We start from the raw sequence: 19,776 nt of genomic DNA, 5'->3' as shown, positions 1-19,776 counted from the left end.
TTATATTTTTCTCAAGCCTCTGTCTCAGATGCATTCTGTCAATTTTTCTTTTTCCATAAGGTGGAAGACCCCTTAACGAGACCTTGGGCAGATTTCATAATTTCTGGTTAACTTTCAGTTATTCAGTTTCAACTGTTAAAAATCCATCAAGTTTAAATTTAAATTTCCAGTTTTGTCTCCAATTCAGAGCTCTCTTTTCCTGATCGCAGACCAGTCTTGAGCTTAAGGAGCCTTCCCTGAGAAGGAAACAAGCTTGTTTTTACTCCTCTTTTCAAATCAGCACAGAGGATTCCAGGAGAACCCGGGCTTGGTTTGGAGATACCTTTTCCTTCCACTTTCAAGGCATAACTCCCCTTTCTTCTGGTCTTAGGGGAAGGAATGGGAAAAGAGATGGAAGGGCAAATTCCCACTATTTATCTGCACTTGGGTGAGCTGTCATGAATTCTTTGGCTAAGAGGGACTGGTTGTCCATACATTCTTATGCCAGGTGTCCAAATGCTGGCTCATGTGGGTGACAAGGTTATGAGGACACTGGAGAGCTGGGCTATATCTCAGTGCTTTGACATGATTTCACATTTTCCAAGCATCTTTAATTCCTCGGCTATCCCATCATGTAGGACATCCCATAGCCACTTCTTGCTGAGGTTCTCTTTCCCAATATCAAGCCCTCCTGGGTGGAGTTTTAGCCGCTCAGCTCATGCTTGGTACCCAAAATGGAAAACTCACATTTGACTTTGTCTGAAGTAGACAAAGTCAAGAATCAACTCACATACTATACAATTCTTTTTACTATTTTTTGTGGTGACATCCCACCTCCCCAAAATTTCTGAGTTCCATTGCTTTCAACTACTAGCAACTTTGCTTTGTCTCTGAAGGACTGCCCTCAAGCTACTGGTGCCTACAGATGTGCCAAGAAGTTTATTTCCCCTGAGAGGCTGTTTACCAATAAACTGCCTAGCTCTCTTCATTCAGTGTGGGGCAATTTAGAGGCTTAACTTAAACTACAGAAGTTCCCTGCAGAATCAAGCCAAGCCCTATCCACTGCTGTGGGACTTTTGGACCCTTTTTCAGCTTCTTCTCCTTTCCTGTTCTGCTGCCCCTGCCACTCTCCCCAATGTTCTTACTGATTTCTCCTATGTACACTTCCTTAATAAATCACTTGAATCCTTACTCAGGGTCTGTTCCTTTGGAAACTGACCTGAGAAACCTACTCTTGACATACAGGTGGATAAGCATGGAGCTCTCTGCTACATTGGCCCCAATCAATCCTGCCATCTCTTTCCAATTTTCTTTCTAATTTCAAAAGTCTTAGTAGCAGTTAATGTTCTTTTCCTTCCTTTCTCCTCCCATTCTCCTCCTTCCTTCTATTTCTTCTTACCTTCTTTCTTCCTGCCTCCTTCTGTCCCTTCTTTTATTCCTTCATTCTTTCCTTGCCTTTCTTTTCATTCCTATTCTATATCCTTTCTAGAATAAGCACTGTGGTTCCAGATTTCTAGTCTTTTCTCCCACATATATTACTCTTGGAATTTGGGAAGAGAAGCCAAACTGTTTTGGATTCTTTGATGGACTGATTTTCTTGATAATAATGTTTCTTTTTCATTACTTAAAATGGTAACACTTTTGGTGCTGGGAGCAGGTTGACATTTTTTAGGAAGGAGGGGAACACGAAGGTGATAGAGAAGAGGTTTTTTTGAAGACTCACTTGCTCTGGACACCAGAGTAAGGCTTTGACAAGGCTTTCTTGAGGACCGGAACTTCAAACTTCTACATCTACCCCAAATAAATATTCAAAACCAGAATCAATTCAAACTTCTACATCTACCCCAAATAAATATTCAAAACCAGAATCAATTCCTAGAGCTAGCAGTGGAGGTCAAGGCAGTGTCATCATTTTCTTCCCTGGCAATAGATCATCAATTCCTCCAGTACAGACAGTCCCTAACTTAAGATGGTTCAACTTATGGTTTTTAAATTTTTTGACTTTATGATAGTGCTAAAGCAGTAGGATACTCCTGAGAGAGAGGCTGAGTGGCAGCAGCGGCAGCAGCAGCCTTGCAATCACCAGGGTAAACCACCGATACTCTACAGTGGACTGTGTTACCAGATGATCCTGCCCCACTGTAGGCTACCGACTATAAGTGTTCTGACTGGGCTAAGCTCTGATGTTCAGTAGGTTATATGTATTAAATGCATTTTTGGTATTCTCCATTTACAATGGATTTATCAGAAGGTAACCCTGTTGTAAGTCTAGGAACATCTATGTTTAATAATGTCCAAAGTTCTGGAAAGTACAGTGGGAAAAAGTGAGGAGAACTCACTACAAATGGTGAGTGAATGGCTAACTTTTATTTCTGTAGTTGATGCCTTAGGAAGTTGAAACGAGAAACCTGTACACCAGTTAGATAATTAAAATGGCACACTGGCAGAAGATGGTTTCCCTTGTGTCTCATACATAGCATTTATGAATGAAAGTGCTCAGCATCCCAGTGGTTCTCCTTTTGAACTGGCTCATCCATTACTGGGGTAATGATTTTCCGTCTGGGCAACAGCAAAGCCAAAGGCCTATTACACAGGCAACATAAAGTTAAAAAGACATTATTAATAAAACGTTGGCTTACGCCGGCTTTTGCCAAGCCTTCTCCAGAGAAGATTGCCTGATGCCGACACGTGTTTATTACACTTAATAATGTTTACATAATTCTTCTTTGAGCTCATTAGAGCTGTCAGATCAGAAGTAAATGTATTCCCCCTCTGTTTATCTCTAAAGACTTCTCAGTCAATAAAGCAAGATGAATGACATTCAGGGCGCAGGCAAGTACTCTTGAGCTTTGCAAACACTGCCAAGTTAAACCCTCAGCCAGGGTGGGCTCGTGGGTCTCAGGACTGAGGGAGCATGCATCTCATCAGCCACTTAGTTCTCTTGGCGGTGCTTCTCCAGCTTTGATGTGCTTGGAATCTCCCTGAGAGCTTCATAAAATACACAATGCTGGGCCCCATCCCCAGAGATTTTGGTTCACTAGATCTGGGTTAGAGCCCAGAAATTTGCATTTCTAGCAAGCCCCCAGGTGATGCTGATGCTGCAGGTGCATGTAACACACTCAGAGTAGCCCTATTCTGGAGTTCATTTTCTTTTGTTGGGGAGGAGGGTGGCGGTACCCCTTGGCAATTTGGGACATCCTGGCTGGCCTGTGGCATGCATCAGCCACAGCGGTGAAGGCGGCAGGGGCAGCAACCAGAGCAGCAGCAGTTGCAGCAGTAGCAGCCGCGGCCGCCGCAGCCTCCGGCTGAGCTCACGCGGAAACCCCACTGGGCCGTCGTGGCTCCGCGCGGTTGCGGGCCAGCGTGGAGAGGCGGGACGTGGCGCCCGGGGGCGGGGCCTGGAGCCCGGGGGCGGGGCGCAGCGAGCCGAGCTCCCGCTGTCTGCTCTCAGCGGCGGCGGCAGGGGCTGAGGGCACAGCCAGCGGGCGGCGCGCCGCGGACTCCAAGGCAGCCCGCCGAAAGGTAAAGCCAGGAGAGCGCGCTGGCGGGTCTTCCTGTTGGGTGGCTGCTGTCCAAGTCCCGAGAGTCCCCGGAGCCCCAAGCTGGGTCTGGAAGACCAGGGCATTTGCATGGCATCCAGGGACCGGCTGCCTAGCAGGGATTTTGCTTGTACCGCCGCGGGGCCGGGGGCTGGGGGTTGGGGGTCTGCAGCGGGAGCCCGCGACCGATCCCAGGACATCTGGACTCGCGGACAACTTTGCGCAGCAGTCCTCTTCCAAGTTCCCTTTATTGCTATTGTCTTAGCGCCTGTCTGACAGTCTCCCCGGACTCCAGCTTTGTTCTCATTAGGCCAAACCCGCCCTCCCCGGGGGCGTGAACCCAGGAGTCGCTGGCAAGTTGCCCCTGCCAGCCGGATCCGCCCCGGCTCCCTTCGCATCCCTGCCGGGTCCAGCGCTGTCCTGCGCACATTAGGGCTGGGCACGGCGAGACCTGGCGCCCTTGGGAGCAGGGGTTCTCGCTCCATTCCCCTGTGGGGTTCTAAGCTCCGGGCCGGGGTGTCGGACCTCTGGGTTGCAGCATGCTTTGGGGCCGGAGAAAGGGCGAGAAAAAGTTTGAGCATTGGCTGGGCCTAGGGAGCGGGTAGCGCCAGGCTGCACATGGCAGGAGTTGGAGAGAGTACTAGGGGCTTGGCGCCGGGCAGAGGGACCCGGCCAGGGACGGAGCCCTGGAGGCTGAGGCTCCAAGCCTGGACTGTCAGCCGGGAAGCGGTGCTTGCTGTGTGCGCGCTTTGGTAGGAAGAGGCTGTGTGTGATTGTAGAGACGATGGGCGGAAAAACAGAGAAGAGAGAGGTACTAGGAATCTATGTAATTGTAGTGTGCCCCAGTGTGCACTTTTCTCCCTCCAGATATTTTGAAAAAGGTGTGCACGCCGATGTCTTGTAGGAGGACTCCCGGAGGTGGGGGTGGGGATGGGTACGAGGGATAAGTTTTACCTAGAGCTAGAGCTGGCGTTGAAAGTGAACAGGTGACAGAAGACGTGTGTGTGTGTGTGTCTGTGTGTGTGCGTGTGTGTGTGTACGCGCCGTGGCTAAGGATGCGCGGGTGCTGGACCGCCCGCTGTGCCTCCACACCCCTCCGCCCCGCCCCCTTCCAGCTCTCAGCGCGGGGTGAGTTTCCCTGACACTCCCCGCCCGAGGCAGGCAGGCAGAGGCGAAGTGATGGTTGCGGAGTGGAGCAGACAAAAGGGTGCATTTGGACGACCCTTCCAGGACCAGGCGGCCAGAGTGTGGGGTGTGCCTGTCTGTCTGTCTGTCCGTCTATCTGGAGGGGTTCCCTGTCCTGCCAGTTATGGAGGGACCACTGAGAGAAGAGGAAAGAGGAGCGGGAGAAAGACAGGTGAGGCGGAGCGGAGAAGAAGAAACAGAATGGGAGAGAGTCGAGAGCCGAGATTTAAAAGCATCTTGCCTGATTGGACGCAGATTTATAAATTAATTTTAAAAAGAGGTGCTAGAAGTAGGAGAAGAAGAAGAGCCCTGAAGCTAAAATTTTAGAGGATGAGGGTGCAATAAGTTTGATTATTTAATAAGGGTATCTTATCGAGCCATGTTAAAGTAAGTCTAAAACCCTCTCTGAAGTTTATTGCTGGTTGTAGATAGTCTCCTTTGACACATCTTTGCAGCACCTACTCCAGAAGTACCTTTTGACTGTCAGAAAGAAGTAAAAGGCATATACACACAAATAAAATGCAGCTAAATGAAGTTTAAATGAAGCTTTGAGCCGGATTAAATGGCTTGTGTAACTGCTGAATGTTGCTAAAGTACTGTCAGGGCTATAAAATAGCCAGACAAAAATAAAGCAAAAAATAATTGTAACAAGAAAATGAAGGCTTTACAAGAACTTCAGTAATGAACACATAACAATTGATGGTATGATGCAGTAATTATTTTCGTATTTACGCCATTAACGATTGTAATTTAACGTTAATGTCCTGGTATTTTATTCCTTCTCATTTGCAGACAAAAGCACATCTGAGACGCCATCAGGGAGTAATTTGGTAATATAAAGTCATGAATAGAAAACACTAAACCATGCTCAGAACTCTGACAACATAAAGCGTGAAACAAAATAACCTCATTTGCTGTTTATTATCTGTCTTTATAATTCTGTTTACTATCATTTGCATAAATGAATAGCTAAATTGTATAGTATATTCCTTCTTGGACAAAAGAATACATGATGCTTATAGATATGGCGGGGGAAACTAGTAGGTAATTCTTACCTTAAGCATGAAGAAAAAAAAAAAAAACGTGGGATTAGAAACTGTTGCACATAATCAGAATGCAAATTTACCCTACTTTAGGCATCCTTATTTAACTTGGCTCAGGTAGCTTTAACAATATATATGTAATTAGGAGATGGACAGACCCTAAACTTCTTCGCTAGCGAATCATAACAAAACGAAATTGAAGAGCTACACGTTGTGTGATGAAGCAGTTTTGTTAATCTGAATAACTTTTTTTCTATTCAGACTTTTAAAGGTTAAATTTTCTGAAAGTGAGAAGGAGTTTATTGGAAGAAGTTCAAAACAAAATTATTTCAGCAGAAACTTAAGTTATTAACATCTTAAGACAATCATCAGCATTCACACATTTTAAAAGTACTGTGCATTGTTTTAACCTTAGGGAGATTTGTGAAAACTTCTTTACTCATATGATAAAGGGAAAAAATAATAACTGCTTTAAAAAGGCTCTAAAGTAAAATGCCAGCAAAACAGCTGAGCAAAACATGTGGTTAAGAAGGACCAATCAAGCACATGAATGTTTAAAAATATCTATGTATTATTACCAGGCTCATAAAATATCACAGTGATTGAATATCCCTTTTCCTTCCCATACAAATATGCTGATATCATGTGGAACAGCACAGTGAAATCAGTATTACCTGAGAATAGATTCCATGTGAGAATAAAGACTTTGTATATATTTCAAGTACAGAGAAAAAACATTTTTAAGTGGGAAGCGAGCTGTTCATTACAGTGGAGCCTGGTGACTGTGTAAGATTGGGGTAATTTCTTAGCAGTTAGTTGGCTACAAACTTATTTGTTTATTCGTTTCTGACACATGCATTTATTAAGTATGCATTATTAATGACCAGATATTGTACTAGGTACTGGGGATTCAAGGATGAGTTAGACTCATCCCCTGTACTTAGAAAAAATTGAGTCCCATAATATATATAATATATAATTAATGTCAATTAAAAATAAAATTGTTAAAATGAGAAAGCAGTTATGTGGGAAAATAAATGCAATAAAATATGAGAAGTGTCCACCTATGCTAGAACTTGGGAATGAAATAGGCTAGACTCAACTTTCAGCTCTGTTTCTTACTAGTTATGAGAACCTGATCCAGTTATTTAACCTCTCTGAACCTCAGTTTTCTCATCTGATAAATGAGAGAAATAACTCTTCCCTAAATCACGGAGTTGTTACAACAATTACATGTCAACATATTTTTAATGTCTTCTGTGTTTAAAACAAACTCTGGATCCCATACTTCTCAGCATCCCGTATCTCATTTCTTTTCTCCGTGTCATTGTCAAACTTCTGGTGAGGCTTGTCTGCACATGTTAATCGGCACATGCTAATCTTCACCTCCTCTCTACCTTACTGTCTGTCCTCCTCCAGTGTGGCTTCTGCCTCCACCGCTTATGAAAACAACTTCTCTTGACGTTGGCAGTGACTACTGAGCAGTGATCTGCACTCTTACTCAAGTTCTTGGAGCAATGAACAGAGCTGACTCGTCCCTTTTCTGTCATAATGTATATTCTGTTGGCATCTTTCAGTGACTTTGGTGGCTTCTGTGAGACTGTATGTCTTTAATTCTCCTCTTTAGGGTTTATTATTTCCCAGCTGCTCCACTTTCATGATCTCATCTCTAAATAAAGGTTTCATCTTACCAACACTAGGGCTATATTCTGGCCCATCTTTTTATATTGCCTTCGTCTTCCCTCCCTACCTTCCGCTTTAGGTAATATCTTTCATTCTCATGGTTTTAAGTCTTATCCATACAACAATTCAATTTATGTCTCTAATCCGTTCCTGGCCTCTGAGCTTCAGCAATATCTGTTCAATTACCCACTTAACGTCTCCATTTGGACGTTTCCCAAGCATATCTAACATTTTACACCCCAAATTAAAGGTTATGTTATCACTACCAACAACTTCTTAAAATTATTCTCTTTAGTCTTCCTCATTTGGGGAAATGACAGTACCATACTAATTGTTCAGTCCAGAAACTTAGATTTATTCCTTTGCCTCAAAGATTTCTTTATTCATCATGGACACTGTGCCCAAGGTAGGCATGTGCCTGATACTCACAGGTAGACCTGCCAGCATTGGTGGATTATAGTCTGCATTTGTTCTGATTGGCCAGTGCTCTGGCCATACCAGTTGATAAGTATTTTGGACTAATACCCCTGTTTGTATCTCACCTTTGTTCACCTCTATCATAACCCCTAGTGTCCAGGCCAATATCACCTTTCACCTGTTATTTTTGTCCTGACATGATAGATGTGTGTGACTAATATCACTATTTAAAGATAAACTGATTTGCTATATTTTGCAGATTATATAAGTTTCACACAATCTAATGTTAGGAGGTTGAACATCAATTAAGAAAGAGCTTATACCTTTCATGGTAACTCTCCAATTTAATACTAAGAGGTTGGATATGTTCCAAGGTAGAAGTCCTTTGTGAGCTGAGAAATATGCTTGGTGGATCCCATGCTAAAGCGAGAGATTATGGAATTTCACTTTTGCCAAATTTGGAACACAGTACTATGTTTGATTGTTAATTTTAGGAAAATGAAATCAGACTAATTTCTACCACTAAAAAAAAGTAAATTTAAATAGTCATAATCTTGAATAGCCTGTTTTGTCTCTTGGCCGGCACAGTACATATAATAAAAAACCTAGAAATATATTTAAGAGACTGAGAATCAAGCATGTTCAATGTTGTATACAGATTTTTTTGACAAAAAATAAAAATGAAAGCAAAATATTTGAGTGAGAAGTATCATCAATGTCAACCCCAAAACTGTTGTAGCAGGCTTCCCCTCTCACTAGGAAGCCACTGTTCTGAGCATAACTGGCATCCTTGAGTTCACTTCACTTTGTATGTGGTACATCTGAGACGTAAAAGGTTTCACCTCTCTCAAAAAAGCAGTCATGACGTCAATGTAATCATGTAAACAAGAGTCAAGTGATCATTCAGTGGTATCATTGGACTCGAAGGTCAAGAAACACCTAAGTTTCAATTTTCTAGGGATAGAAGCAGTTTTTTTCACAGAAGAGTCACAGGACTGCAAGAAGAATTTGTTCAATTGTAAGCCCACTTTATATTCTCTGTTAGTCTTTTTGTGCTGATCCTGGCTTTTGCTTTTGCATTGCTCTGGGCTGTAGAACCAGTCTCATAGTCACTTTCCCTTTTCCTGTTATTTCTTCCTTTCCTTTTTCCTTTTTTCCCCTTATTTATTTCTTTCATCTTCTCCAGTTCTTCCTTTTTCTTTCTTCACTTTCTGCTTTGCCTTTCCATTCTCTCTTCCCTTCTTCTGTCCCTTTCCCTTTTAAATTGTCTTTCTTCATCACTCTTATATAAGCAAAAACAAACAAAATAAAAATATATGTGTGAGTTTTGCCCTGGCTGTTTCCGCCATTATAGGATTTAATCTACAGCATTGCTCTTACCTTTTGTACTTGGTGGTCTCAGCATTCATCATGTCAAACTTGTATCAAGAAGTTTAAAGTCTTGTCTCAGTTTCACCTACGCCAATAAGTAAACATAGAAAAGATGGAAGAAAGAGAACTGATGAAATGTGTCTGTAGATCCATGCTACCATGCTCTAGAATGCCCCTTTTCCAATACTGTTGTTTTTACAAGCAGGTGGCAGAAAGGTAGCAAGCCAAGCAAATAACTTCCTGAATTCAGGTACCATTTTAGAAGATTCATGCCCATCTTCACAGGGATGGTGAAAATTAGAATAATGGCTTTTAAATGATGATTTACTAATATTGATTGAGTGCTATGTGCCAGACTCTGTACTAAAAGCTTGGCACATGTTATCGCATTTATTACTTACACCCAGTAGACTAATATTATAGGTAAAGAAACAGCCTTAACAAGGTTAAATGACTGGAACAAAGGTTGCAGAACCAAAAGCATGGGAGTGGCAATTCAGATCCTCTTAACTGCTGTTCTTTATTCTGTAGTCTGTAGTTGGGCACCTCCCCAGTAACAGCCAGGTTCTATATCTATGAATATATTCATAATGATAGAGCGCTGTCGAGTTGCCCAGAAGCCACAGTATCTACATTAATATGGACACACCTCAAAGAAACAATGGGTAGTGAAAGTTGCATTCACTGGCCCCGGGGGCTCAAGTTATATAGGTCAGTTGAGTCCATCTTAAGGTTAGATCCTTCACAAGAAAGCATGATAGAGGCAATTCACCATAGACTGTCTCTTCAATGTGGTTACTGGGGAAGCCTGAAAACAAGTGGGATTTTCAGTCTGGGATGACCTAAGCATCATGGGCTTTGGAAGAGACTTGAGTGGCTCTCTGCAAATGGTCTGTGTTCTCTTTCAGGACAATGCACTTTAATATTTTTAGGTAAGCATGATATAGTTTGTCTTTTGAGAGAGTGAATGTGGATTATGCTAGATCTGAGCAGAAGAGAAATAAGACAGCATTGTGTAAAGGAAATGAACCTTGACCACCAAGGAATGAGCAAAGCAAAATCTCCTCTTTTGTGAATGGAGGCAATTGGAATTGGGTCTCTAATTATTTGCAGCAGCAATGTCCCAGGATCCTGTACGTGGCAACCGACTGGATATAAGAGAGGACAGCTGGCAATCAATGCTGTGTGTCTTTTAAGGGTTTCAAATATGACTCCTGTTTTCTAGCAAAGTTTATTCAAGAACCCAGTTTGAATTACATGAAAACGCTGGCAGTCAAAAAACATGAGAGTATTCCAACAGCTTCATGACTGGACATCCTGTTTCTACCCTTGCCTCACATAATAGCTACATTGGCCTTAATAAAATGTTAATCAGAGTTTGACATTTATTGCGTCAGCATCCTCCAAATGGCTTCCCATCTCACTCTTACTAGATCCCAAGACCTTATAGTGTCCTACCAAGCTCTTTATGATCTGGCTCCTGTTATCTCTCTGACCTCATCCTTGGCCTCCTTTGTTGAATAAATCAATAAATGAATGAGTAAATGATTCTTGAGCAAGACAGGGAATATCCAGGGTGCTCAATAGTGTCTGTTGAATAAATGCAGAAGGAGAGGATTTACCATTTTAATGAAGATACTTTGGAGAAATTCATGTTAGGAAAAAGAAGGACAGAAACAAATTAGAGAATGTGAATAACAGTAGTATCTCAGAACTTCTGGATGCTGACCTAGATTTTTTATCATTTATATGTGTATTTATTTCATAAGTATTTGTTGAGCATCTACAAATCTAAAGGTTGGATGTCCATCAATAAACAGGAAGGCAAATTTACCAGCCCTTTGGGGCTGACGTTCTATTGGGAGACATATATCACAATAAATTAGACAAATAATATGATAATTTCAGATAGCAACATATCCTATGAAGAAAACCTGATCATATAGTTTACCTCTTTGACCTTATCCATTGGCCTCCTTTGCTGAATGAATGAATGACTTGAGTTAGCCAAGTAATATCCAAGGCTGAGAAAACTTTACTTGCAGATCCCACATCTTCCTGCTATTAAACCATGAATAATGTGGTCATCTGCAACTGGTAGAGATCACAGAGGTGAGTAAAGTTTAAACAGTCTTGTGTTGAGTGAATATATAGTCTTGTCTTCCTTAAGATTTTTCCACTAGTGAAATAAGGCTTATTACTAAAATATTGTTTGAAAAACAGAGTTTGACAAATAAGATCCCAAATTGATGGCTTCTGTAAAAGTGTTCTGCATTTAATTTTAGAACTGTATTAAATGTTTCACTGTTACAATGACAATTGTAGTTTTCTTTTGATAATTTAATAAAGAAGTAAAACTTAGAGTAGATAGCTTTTTGCTTGCTTCACATATGAATATATTCAATGTTACAGTTAAAAGAGATAGTGCTGAAACATTTAAATTGAAGAGGTTCAGATTCTATGTGATTTTCATAGTATTCAGTTTATTTTCTCAGTACTGATTTTGGCCCTCTTATTTTCTGTTTGTGTTAATTTTGTTATGGCACAGATCGAAAACTAGTACAGGCTCTAAATCACCAGAATTGGCTTGGAAACATAAATGATTAATGACAAAGTCACACCAAAAAGGAAACAATGATTGCTGTGAATGAAGCATTCTGAGCTTTTCTGATATTACTCATTAGGGTCATCAGTGGCCATGAAGCCTGTATTAGTTTTCTATCACTGCCTTAACACATTAACACAAAATTCGTGGCTGAAAACATCACACATTCACTATGTCACTCTCTCCATAAGTCAGAAGTCCAGGCAGGCTTACCAGGCCAAAAATCAAGGCATCAGCTGCCCTGAACTTTTATCTAGAGGATTAAGAGAAGATTTTTCCTTCAGATTTGTTCAAGTTGTTGACTGAATTCAGTTCCGTGTGGTTCTAAGACTGAAGTCCCTGTTTCCTTGCTGGCTGTTGGCTGAGGATCATTCTCGACTTTTAGAGTCATTCTTTGGCTCTATCCTTCTTCAAAGTCAGCAACAGTGAGTCCTTGTACTTTCAATTTCTCTGACTTCCACTTTTCCTACATCTCTTCTACTTGCACCCAGATAAAGTTCTCAGCTTTTTAAAGGCTTGTGTGATTAGATAATCCAGGATAATATCTCCTTTTTTAAGGTCAATTGATGAGTAACTTTAATTACATCTGAAAAATTTCTTTTGCCATGAAAGGTAACATATTCACAGGAGCGATAGCAGAGTGACAGATAGCATGGTCAGAATTTTGCTTACCAGGGCCCATGAAGTCTACCTCTGATGATATGGTTGTCAACTGAGATAGACCAGATAACCTAAAAACTATCAGACACTATAGCTTGACAAGTATATTGGAAAGCTATAAGCGTTTGGCAAAGGAAAAGGCAATGATCTTCTAGTACATCCTGTAATAAAGCTACTGCAGAGTAAAGATAGCCATGGTATTAAACAAAACAGAAATAGTTTATTTAATTTTATGAGATGTGGCCTCCAAAAAGTAAGCTTAAATAAACAAAGAATACTTCATGTACTGGGATGGAACATTCAAATGCCTTCAGGAGTCAGGAGTCAAGAAGGGAGGTAGCAATAATAAATGGCAATAGCAGTATGGATTAAGAACATGAAAGAGGGCAGCCCTAACTCAGCTACAGGCATTTGTTTACTTTGGAGCAATTTCAGCCTAGTAATGATAAATTATATGAGGGTTTAGAAATCTGAATTCTTATGTGACTCTGGAAATCTGTGTAAAATCTCCAGGTTGTTTGTTTTTTTTTTTTAATGCCAGCTAAATCAAAATTAAAAACAAAAGAAGCACCAAAACCTAATATATTATGGGATAAAATTTGGCTCGTGGGCTGCCGGTTAGCAATTTATGGTTTTAGTCATATGGACTAAAGTACATATTTGAGTAAAAAAGTATTTAATATGATAGAAAATACTCAATTTAGGAATTGGCATTGACAAAGATACTAATTTACTCCAAAATAGTAAGACTGGGAAGTTTGTGGCTTCAGCTTTCAGAAGTAAAAGTGCATGCAACTTCAGTGGTCTACTTTTGTTAATCCATAGTAAAAAATATAAACAAAAAAGTAAGGAAGATACTGCTGTAATGCTGTTCTTGAGTGTTTAACCTTATTTGAGTGCCTAGAATACCACTTTTTCTCTTGATTTATACTTTTTAGGTTTAGGTTTCCACAAGTAAAAGGGATAAGGATAAATTGTGATGAATTATCTACTGAATTTGAAAAAAATGGGAAGGAAGCCAGGCATGGTGGCTCATGCCTATGATCCCGACACTTTGGGAGGCTGAGGTGAGAGGACTGCTTGAACCCAGGAGTTCGAGACCAGCCTGGGCAACATGGAGAAACCCTATCTCTGAAAAAAAAAAAAAAAAATTACAGAAGTTAGCTGGGTATGGCGGTGCATATCTGTGGTCCCAGCTACCCGGGAGGCTGAGGTGGGAGGATGTCTTGACACCAGGGGCAGAGGTTGCAGTGAGCCGAGATGCCACTGCACTCCAGCCTGGGCTACAGAGCAAGATGCTGTCTCAAAAAAAAAAAAAAAAAAAAAAAAAAAAAGTGTGGTGGGGGAAGAAACAGTTTGGATAATTGAAGCACAAATCCAGATTGTCACAAAATTACACTTGTGTTTAGAACTAGAGAGAGAATATCCTTTTAAAATGCGTACTAATTTAAAAATAATTTTAAAAGAATGAATCAAAGTGCATGAAGAGGCTTGAAAAATTTATCCTGCAGATCGAGTTTGAGGTTCATAAGGTTTTAGAAAATGTCTCCAACTGAGTGGGAGCAGGGGATTGGATGGTATCATAGCTGAGAGCATAGCTCTATGACTCAAACTAATGAGACTTTGAGTTAGGGCTCTACCACTCACCAGATAAATGACCTCCAGCAAGATTATTTCACTTTTCTGAGTCTAGGTTTTCTCACCTGCAGAATGATATAATTAGCACCTAATTCAGAGGCTGTTGTGAAGATTAAATGGATGATACTTTTAAAGCACTTAAGTATTACTGCTATGGTTCTTGTAACAAGATTCTAGATCTGGACACCTGGCATCTTATCAACCACCATCAAGTCTTATGCTGTGGATTTAAAAATAACAGACTTGTAACTGCCTAGATGGGATCAATATTTATCTGTCACTTATTAAATGGAGCTGCGAAGGTGTAAAGGCACAGGATAGTTAGAATTTGAATCAGTTGATCCTTCATTGCTTCTCTGTCTATTGCCCCCTTAGTTGAGGTGGATGGAGGGTTTTCCCCAGAAATGCCCAGCAAGGAATGAAGGTTGCTGTGGGTTCGTAGCGACAGTTTTGGACTTGATGCCTAAGGACCTGATGCAAGTATTGCTTTCACAACATTCCAGCTAAACCATGTATATGGAAAAGATACGTAAGTTCTCTGAGCTTTAGATTTCTTTTGTATGACATATAAAACCAAGTTTCCTAACTCATGGGCTTGAAAGGGTTGCCTGAAACAATGTATGTAAATGTCTTTTATAGTGTTGGAATGTAAATGGTTAGTATTTGATGTTGCCCCTACAGAACCGTTTTCTTTATTTAGGCATGAGTAAGAGTAAAAAAAAATGCAAAGATGACTTGGAGCACAAATGTAAAGATAACATTGAGCACAACCACTTCCAAATCACTTAATAAAAGTTTACTGGACATCTATCCTTTTCCAGATATACTAGATGTAGGGGCTAAAAACAAAAGAAACACACACACATAGCACCTAGCTTCTTGAAAGTTATGTTCTAGCTAGGAAGACAAATGCCAGAATGCACTGTGATTCACATATGATCAGGGGTTTTGCACAGTATTTTGGAGATCAATGGGGCAGTAGTGTGGAGACAGAGTACAGAAAGACATCCTAATTGAAATATCATTAAAGTATTTTTTAGCTGGAGATAAGTGTCCAGGAGATGCTGTAAAACACAAAAACCATCAATCAAAACCAAATATTTCCCCATTTGCTTTCTTGAACTTTATTATATACTCAATTCAACAATTCCATGGACGTTTTCCCATTTTTCCCACCTAAGGTGTTATCTCAAAAATATTACATAAGATTTCAAAATCTAACTAGGAGAAAGGAGTTTACCTGTTATAGCCCCAGAAATAGTATCAACATGGATCGTACATACACAAACCCTGCTCTTCAGTCACGGCCCATGACCATGTGCTTGTAATTGGTCAGAACTGCTGCTTAGATGTAACCATTACTCAAACTGCTGTAGTGGACCAGGAAGTCCTTGTTCAATTTAGGATATTACAGACAGTGTGTTGCAGTTTTGAAATCCCATATATAGAAAGGTCATGTTGAGAATTCTGTTTCAAGGGGGAAAAATGAAACCATGTTTATAGTAACTCCTGTATCGAAATTGAATACTATTCTGTCCATTTGATATTTTAGATTAGTAAAAAGTAGACCAACAGAAGGCAAATTCATTATATAATTCTAATCCTAATAGTCTTTTAAAAATGTCTCTAATGTAATAACAAATAATAACTAATAAAACTGGTTTACTACTAATGAAATAATTAGCAAACATATTTCATAATTATAAGCAGCGGTTGTGTATCTATGAAGAATAATGGATGTGCAAGGTTTAAAAATAGTGCATACACACTACACACATTTTAGAAATTATTATTTTACATTTATTAATGCTATTTAGTGAACTTTATATCCTTCATCTTAAATATAATTACATAGAACTAATAAAATTAAATATGAAAGAACCTATTGAGAAATGCCTTCTTTTTAGTTTTAATAATTAGAAGACAGAAAATATATTCCTGGACCCCTTTAATTGATGCAGTCTATTTACATGCTCCAAAGACCTAATGATGCATTAAGAATTCTCCATTTTTGTTGGTTCAATTTTCTATTGAGCAACATTCCTGAGAGTAATAGAATGAAGTAGGGAGGGAAAAGACTGAGAACTGCCCAAGACAGGCTAGAGTTATGGAAATAAGCAAGTGATAGAAAATAATTCAGGTTATTTTCATTTTTCGGGTTTTATCAGAGATTCATTGTCTTTAGATATAAAACATATAAACTACTCCATTATAAATTCAAAGCTATAGTTAGGTCAGCACGTTAAAAACTACTTCAAAATGGAATTATTCTATCGTTTTGATTTCTTTATTTCCTTTATAGAAAAATAAATGCCAATTGGGCTGAAAATTATAGAGGATTATCTTCTCTCCTCATAAAGGTTAGTAATATGAATATGATTTTGTGAGGAATTTGATTTGGGGGTTGAGGGAGTGATCTTATTAGCACAAGACTTCCTTGGCCAATAATCTCATAACTATGGGATATATATTAAATCCTTTTCTATTTATATTCTTTGGCAGGCCGTTATTCATTGTTATTGTGGAGATTTTGTTAAGTAATAGTTCTCTTGAGAAATCATGGGTACTTTTTCGAGGTCACAATTTCCTATGAGCTTAAAGAGTGGGCCATATATCCTCTCTTCAGTTCAGAGCCCACTCCATACCCATTTTCTTTAACACATACTTTATTTGTAAGGTTTCTGACACTCCTTTCTTCTGAGAACTTAAGAGTGATATATCACTCTTTATTTTGTGAAGTAAAATTGATTAGAGGAAACAATAAACATAATTCTTTAACCATGAAACCCAATATACTTTGAATACTTGGCTGGGCCGCATAACAATAGTCACATGTTCATTCTCTGGAGACTGACGGGCTGAACCCATGGCTCCTGGTAAACAGTCCTCACAGAATTTCTTCTCAGAGTGGCAGAGATCTCACCTTTGGCCTTTATTATTATTACTTCCTTTGCTCTGACATGACAGAAATCCATCACCTTCTTGATACTGATACCTGTTCACTGCTGTCAGATCATTACCAGAAAGGGAAAACCAGCGAATACAGTATTTTTTTTTAACATTCACCTAGAGGTTTTAATGATAACCATGCTTTAAAAATTGGATTAATTGAGCAATGCTGCTGAGCAGAGAATTCCATATTAGGTTTCACCGACTGTCAACGGGCTATGTGACGGCAGCTCCCAGTCCAAAATCTGTGGTGTTTCAGACTATCTCTTCCAGACAGGAACCAACTTAAATGGATGAAGAGACCCCTTAGGGAGGTAGATAAAACATTAATTTTAAAAGACAGGGAGACTTAATTTCAGATCTTATCTTTAATACTTACTAGCTGTGGGACCTCAGAAAAGTTACTTCATTGCCCTGAATTTACATTTTCTCAACTGTAAAAGAGATGTAACATCACCGACCTGTGAGAATTAGTTGAATTTACATAGACAAAGTACCTGGCACATTCTGGGTCCATTTTAAAGTGAGTTCCATACACTCGTTTCCCTCATATAGATTTGAATCAAATATATATCTCCTGCCAGCCCACACAGCATCAAACTAATATATCAGATCAGCAAGAAAGTTAGATGAGCCTTTTACTACTCTATGGTCCCCGATGAGCAGCATCAGCATCATTTGGGAGCCCATCAGGAATGCAGAATCTAGGGCCCAACCGCAGACCTGCTGCACTGAAATCTGCAATTTAACAAGATACCCAGGTGATTCGTGTGCACAGCCAAGTTTGAGAAGCACTGAGATAGACCATGACATTTCTACTATGACAAAGTCGATCAGCTGTGCTGTTGGTGGTCCATTCCTTTTCACCATTCTTTTGTCGTTTTGGTGATTTGAGGGTACACACACACACACACACACACACACACATTCTCTCAGCACTTGTACCTTGGTCAATGCATGCTCACTTGCACACACAGCAATAGAACATCCCTCAGCCTAGGGCTTGGCACAAGTAGATCCTCAATAAATGTTTATTGAGTGAAATAAAACAGCCAACAGTCAGACAAGCAGACTCTCCCATCTGTTCTGCAGATGCACAGCAGCCCTAGAAGGGCCTGGAGAGAGATGGATGTGCTAGAGGTCTTTGCCAGGAGGCATTACCCTTGCCCACTGGGGAGGAGGGGTTTGCTCTCTGCCGTTCTTGCCAGAAGATCTGCTGAGGTTCTGAAAGCTGTCACATGTGTGCAGCCCGAACAAAGGCCTGGGAGCACTTTTCTTTCTTTCTTTTCCCTGCCTGGCAAGGCTGGTGCCACAATGCTTTGGGAACAGTTTTCTCTTGGTGATAGTCTTTCTTGCTCATAAGAGGCAAAGAGTAGGTACAATGGCACTGCACCAGGATTATAATTTTCCCACATCTGCAACTAACCTGTTAATGTCTCAAAATCTTTATCGGTTTCAAATTTCCAAGTTGTTGGTTCCCAGGCTGGCATAGGATGTGATTGCAGTGGGAAAAAACCGGGGAGCAGGTATTACCCAGAGCAAGATGAAATTGCTGGAGAGAACTTGCTGCCTTGAGGTCTGTGAGAAACAAAACTGCAGGCCCTTGATGATTTGGGAAATGAATTGTACTGCATGACCTTGGGCAAATCAAATATGGCACTTCTTCAATCTATAAGATTGTGATAAATACATCTAAATGGAATTTTATGAACTTATACACAGAGTATATTTCAGTGACGTTCATACCAATATTCTCTGGACCCCTGTGGTCTGGAACCTGCTTCCCCAGGGAGTTAGCACTCTCATCCTCCTCTTTCTCCCTGCTCCCCACGTCTGTCTTGGCAAAATTGTCAAGTCAGGTGACTTCCTTTTGGAGCCATCCCACCTCACTTTCCAACTCTCCTTTGGTCTTGGAAATATGGTGAAATCACAATGACCAACTTCTTCCTCTTCAGCAAACTCCTCTGCCCTTGCTGCAAAACATTTCTTCTTATTCTATTCAACAATCAAAGCTGTCATTTACCCACCATGGCCAATCCCACACAGGAGTTAGGAAAACAATCAGATTAACATCCATATGAGAATAAAACCTCACCTAATCTATTAGGGATATTTTCCTCTTCTAACCTAGGTAGAATCATTATTCATGGGAATTTGCATTAGGAGTGACATATTTAAAATGGCATAAAGCAGATGTTTAGATAAAGGGGACATTGATCAATGGTTTGGCTAATACTAGCTATGGTATCAGAGAAATACCCAATTTCAGTGGCTTAATAAAATTAAATGTGACATAATATGTAGAAAGCAGTGCAATAATGGTATACCTGGACTAGGAAGGAGCAGTAGGTAAGAAGGATTATTCCACACAGTCATTCAGGGACCCAGGATAACAAAGGCTCAGCTGCCTTCCATGTGTGGTTTCCTAGGTTGCTCTGGGTATTGACATTCAATTGGCAGATGGGGCAAGAGAGAGAGAGAATCATGCATGGGAGATTTTGATGGGGCATGATTTCTCACATCCCATTGTCTAAATATGAATCCTATGGCCATGTTTAACTGTAAAGGAGGCTGAGAAATGTAACCTATCCGTGTGCCAGATTTGGCGATCATCTATCAGTCATTGTTACACTCATGTACAGGTGGGAACAGCCCTGTTTCTTTTTTCTGTTTCTCCTGCAGCTCCTTGGAAAGGTTTGACATTCCC

The 19,776-nt window shown here is 40.4% G+C and overlaps 1 protein-coding gene across 2 annotated transcripts in view; it reads left to right on the top strand.

Annotated features, from left to right (window-relative positions):
• Positions 1 to 3,418: 3,418 nt before the first annotated feature.
• The window catches only part of RARB (retinoic acid receptor beta), a 776,321-nt gene continuing 759,963 nt past the window's right edge, over positions 3,419 to 19,776 (top strand). The window contains exon 1 of one of the 2 annotated variants that reach the window (XM_058441891.1): positions 3,419 to 3,501. The gene's annotated coding sequence lies outside the window, so the exon portion shown is untranslated. The remainder of the gene's footprint in view (positions 3,502 to 19,776) is intronic. The other variant, XM_058441890.1, reaches the window with a different exon arrangement.

The sequence above is a fragment of the Hylobates moloch genome, unplaced genomic scaffold (genome assembly GCF_009828535.3).
Source record: "Hylobates moloch isolate HMO894 unplaced genomic scaffold, HMol_V3 SCAFFOLD_8, whole genome shotgun sequence".
Classification (NCBI taxonomy): domain Eukaryota; kingdom Metazoa; phylum Chordata; class Mammalia; order Primates; family Hylobatidae; genus Hylobates; species Hylobates moloch.
Note: the sequence above shows the minus strand (reverse complement) of the source record. Positions and strands in the feature narration are given on the sequence as shown.